Source organism: Euphorbia lathyris, chromosome 9 (assembly GCF_963576675.1).
Source record: "Euphorbia lathyris chromosome 9, ddEupLath1.1, whole genome shotgun sequence".
NCBI lineage: Eukaryota > Viridiplantae > Streptophyta > Magnoliopsida > Malpighiales > Euphorbiaceae > Euphorbia > Euphorbia lathyris.
The window spans coordinates 6,060,797-6,065,930 of record NC_088918.1 but is presented as its reverse complement, the minus strand read 5'-3'; the positions used below and the strand labels follow the sequence as shown (position 1 = coordinate 6,065,930).

The 5,134-nt window shown below is 37.7% G+C and overlaps 1 non-coding gene across 1 annotated transcript; it reads right to left on the bottom strand.

The window, feature by feature from the left end:
* Positions 1 to 2,548: 2,548 nt before the first annotated feature.
* On the bottom strand, positions 2,549 to 2,655 carry LOC136207771 (small nucleolar RNA R71). The gene has a single exon (XR_010676898.1). It is a non-coding gene; the product is annotated as a small nucleolar RNA R71 (small nucleolar RNA).
* Positions 2,656 to 5,134: the final 2,479 nt, after the last annotated feature.

The following is a 5,134-nucleotide window of genomic DNA, read 5'->3' as shown; positions in this document are numbered from 1 at the left end:
ACCGGATGTGGATCTCATATTTTTATGAATATTCAGGGACTCAGACAGACTAAGGAATTGAAGATAGGAAGCATAAGCTTGCGAGTAGGAAATGGAGCAAGAGTTGCCGCCCTCGCCATTGGAGATTATGCTTTAAGTTTGCCCTCTGGGCTTGTAATAGAATTAGGGAACTGTTTGTATGTTCTAGAGATGTCTCGTAATATTATTTCTATTAGCCATCTTGTTGACGACGGTTTTCATATTTCAATAAAAGACAAACATTGCGATTTCTATAGAGATGGAATTTTCTATTTGTCAGGAATATCACAAAATGGGATTTATGTGCTAGATGACAAAATTTCTGTTTTCGCAATTGATACCAAAAGACATAAGCTAGATAATTCAACTTACTTGTGGCATTGTCGTTTAGGCCATATAAACAAAAGACGCATGCTTAAGCTACATCAAGATGGGCTTATAAATTCAATTGATCCTGAATCATTGGAAACATGCGAAGCATGTTTAAAAGGTAAAATGACAAAGACACCCTTTAGCAATAAAGGTGAGCATGTATCAGACACTGTTAGGCATGAAATTGACTTAGTTTAACATAATATTTATATGAGAATTTGGGTGTTTTTACATTATATTGCAAGATAAAAGGACTGATTAATGTCTTTTTGTAGATAAGCATTGATAAAAGCCTAACTCGCTGGAAACAGCTTGTTTCGCAACTGCCAAGGAGGAGTGGAGCCTTTCTATGATCCAGCGGTTAAACACCGGATACTCGATGACGGACAGCGACAGATCAGAGGTGACAGAGGCAGAGGCAGAGGCAGCAGGTGGAAAAGTGTTCAGGTGGCATTTCCTAAAGCAACATGAGACAAGAAGTTTCGACCCTTGAGTGTTCAAGGGTCAACAAGATCAATGATTATTTTCTACTTTGTTTTAGTTTTAGTAAAGTGTTGACTTATTATTCTGTATTTTTCTTTTTCTTGGGTACTTTTCGGGTACAAATTTTGGCCCTAGTCTTTCTCCTTTAAATAGATGTAGCAAAGGAAAGATAGGGCATGTTTTATCATCGGTTAGTTTATTTTCATTGTAGAAAAGAAGAGAAAAGTCACTCTTTAATCATAGAAGAGAGCTCCCATGGAGTTTCTAAAGGTAACAAGTTCTTCTGATTGCTCACTGCTTGGTATGAGTGAGTAATCCATTTTGAATAGGCACGACCAGTCCGGGCCGGTAATGTAAGTTTTATAACTCTTTCAATGAATGTTTAGTATTTTGCCAATGATGTGTTGATGATGATCTTTACTTCTGTGCTTCGGCACATATGCATGTGATAGATGAATGTTAGGACACTACTTGCATCTTCACCGATATCTCTATCAATCTCGCAACCTCGAAGCAGACATGTTAGATGGTTGTGTCAAAGGTTTTCTTAATGGAAATGCAGCTTTGATCTTAATGCAAGAAAGAAAGTTCCTTTAGGACGCTATTGGCTCTAGTAATTCTTAGGAACTTAAGAACACACGAAAGTTGACTTAAGTGGGCATTAAAGCTGATACTTTGACTTCATTGGTAATGTCATAAATTCATTGGAGAGTTGTAAGGTCTTGCACAACCTGTTCGGCAGTGCCTAGCCTGTTCTATCCTTTAAACTGTCTTCTATTTGTCATATCCTTCATAGCTTTAGCACACTTTTGTCTTAACTGTCACACTCAAACAATCAATCCTACTAAGAAGATACCTTTACACACACACTCTCTGTTCAGCAATGACTTTCTCATATCATTTTGATCTCAATCCATGTGGATACGATACTTGACTTATCACTTTATTACTTGTATCTAGTACACTTGCTAGAGTCACATCTGAGGACAACAAGTTTTTGGCACCGTTGCCGGGGATTGAAAGCAACAAAATTTATATGAAATTTCTGTGAAACATGGTGTTTTTAATCTATTTGCTAAGGCGTGCAGGAAACAAAGAAGTTCTCAACCTGTTTATGCGTAGAGCTGGACCTCCTGTTTTTCCTATCGATCTCGAATTAGAGAGAACGTGTAGACGAAACCGAGCGGAAGCTCGACGTGCTAGACAGAGAGAAAGACAAAGAGAAAGAAGAATGTCTGGAAGAGGACCGGAACACGTTGTTCAGCCTGGTCTTGAAGGAGAAGGAGAAAATAACAACCCTCCTGTTATGCGAATCAGAGATTATTCGCGGCCAACCACAGAGGGACATTCATCTTGTATCGTGTTGCCCAACGAGGGGAACAACATGTTTGAGTTGAAGGGGTCCATGATACAGATGATCCAGGCCTCAGTGCAATTTAATGGGTTTTAATCTGAAGATCCAAATGGGCACATTCAAGAATTCATCACGTTGTGCAACACATTCAGATCAAACAGAGGGGTTTCTGACGACATAATCAGACTAAAGCTGTTTCCTTTTTCCCTAAGGGATAAAGCGAAAAACTGGCTAAGGAATTTACAGCCAGGGACAATCACAAGTTAGGAAGAAATGGCACGAGCTTTTCTGATGAAATATTTCCCACCACGACAAGCCATAAAACTGAGAAATGAAGTGTCTCGGTTCATACAAGAAGAGGATGAGTCGCTAGTAGAAGCCTGGGAGAGATACAAAGAGTTGTTGAGAAGGGTGCCAAATCATGGTATCCCTATGTGGATGCAAGTGCAAAATTTTTACAATGGTGTGACCAACATTTACAAAATTCAAATCGAATCCATTGCTAATGGTAATCCAGAAGATCTTGAGCCACAGGCTTTGTATGACCTTATTGAGAAGGTAGTAAGCACGAGTTACAACTGGCACTCCGCCAGAAGTGAAGGAAAGAAGATGGGAAATGATGATGTTGTGCCAAAATTGACAAGTCAGGTAGAACAGCTTGCTAGACAACTGGGCAAGATAAATGTGTCTTCGATTCACAACGAACCACCATTCAATGACATTTGCGATTTTTGTGGAGGTCTTCATTTCAGCATCAACTGTCCCGGAGTGAAGCAGGGAAAGGGCGCACAGGCAGAATGTGATTACGCAGGGTATAATCAGAGGAATCCACCTAACCCGTATTCCAACACGTATAATCCTGCCACAAGAAACCATCCGAACTTTGGATGGACAGGCCAGCCAAACCAGCAGGAACAACCGAGATATCAACAACAGCAGGGAGGACATTACCAAAGGCAACCTTGTTGGAAATTAGGCTAAGGTATAGCAGCGGAAATATAAAAATTTTAACCTATTTCCATTTAACCACAAGATCCGTTAACCGTTATTTCATATAAAGAAGGATAATAAGAAATACCTTTTAGAAGTTCTATCTACCATTGCAAACGAAGTGCCCACAACTTCAAAAGAGATAGAAACTGTCTACCAATCTGCCCCTATCCGAAACAGACCTTCCAGACCTCCGAACGACAATCCCTTCGGTGACAACGTGGAAGAATATGTCTAGAAGCTCCTGTCCAAAAATCGAGACGATCCGACGGTTCAATCTCTGGGAATCCGCAAAATCGTGAACTGACCTGATGTAGGAGTAGTAAAACGAATTTCTCCCTTTTGTTTGTTTTTCTTCTTCAAGTTCCCAAACACGAAATAAAACACGGGAAGATTAATTTAGTATCAACCGTTGAATAGCAACCAAAGTAGATTGCCTCTAACTAATCAACACAAGATTAAGGATAAAAGAAATAGATGAAAATTAATTGATCAAACGAAGCCGTAGAGAAATCTCATCCTCGAACTAGGGGTGTCGAATTTTCTCTCTCTTGGACTAGGTGAATTTCGAAAATCACAAGTAGGGTATGGCTTGCTTGGATTGCGAAAATCTCAAGGGAAGGGGTATTTATAATCTCTTGTATCTAATCCCTAGTTAGATAGAATTAGGTTACTGAATAGGAATTCCATTCGGAATAGAATTCCTAATTATTATCTCACTATATATCTAATATATTAAGGATAATAATAATAACCTTATTGGATAATAATAGGAGTATATTAATCTAATTAAAACTCCTAACTTAATTATCTCTTAATTAATTTAATTCATATTCCTAATCTAATTAGGATTAACAAAATCAAATTAATTATTCATGTATATCACTACATGAATTTCGACCCCACTTATGTACATGGGCCTTATTGGGCTCAATTGGGCTTCTATCAATTAATTAACATCTATCTCTCTTTTAGGTTCCAAGTCTTATGTGTGATCCATTAGGTTCTTATTGCTTCTAGCCGTATGCAACGTTATTAAATTAATTTTCAAAGAATTATATTTAATCTTTGCATAACGGAATGATGTACAGAGTATGTAATTAGCAAGTCTGTAATCATTCCCCCAGAGCTATAAGAAGACAAGTTGATTCTGTCGTTAACCTTTCCGTATTAGTTACAGTATAATTCGATCCTTTATCAACTACATCCTTGAACTGAATCTTATGACTATGGGTGATGTCAAGTCACATATAGCGAGACGTTCATTTTACTTGTACAGGCCGAGTCAACTCAAAAAGATAGGTTAAGTGAAATCTGTATTTCTTACTCTTAAGCTATCACCTTGCAAGGATTTAGAGTCGAGTCTTCCAAAAGCGATCCATGGATGTATCTCCCATTTATCGGGAGTGATAAATGCTCAATCCAATATATAACGACTCCGCAATTACTTCCTATGATACTCAACATTTACTGTTCACACCCCAGACTCATCTCTGTTAAAGAGCATGTTACACCAGAGTCAAAGCATCACATTCCGTAATCCAGAATACCAATTAATATTCCTTTGAGTCTGGGGATTAGTTATACCTATTAGGGTAAATAATTTATTAGTCCCCTACTTTTTACCTAACACAATGTTTAGTCCCCCTATTTTGAAAAACACATTATAAGGTCCCTAACTTTTGCCAATATTAACCATTTGGTCCTTTTGTCTAGTTTTTTTAGACTTGTAATTGTTATATTTTAGCATAAACAGATATATATAAAATAACAGAGTAACATGGTCAACTTGTATTGTACTGTGGTTGTCCAAAAAGCTAAGATATGTTCGGTTAAAAATCTAAAAAAATAGATAAAAGGACCACAAGGTTCATATTGGCAAAAGATATGGACCTTAAAATGTGTTTTACAAAATAG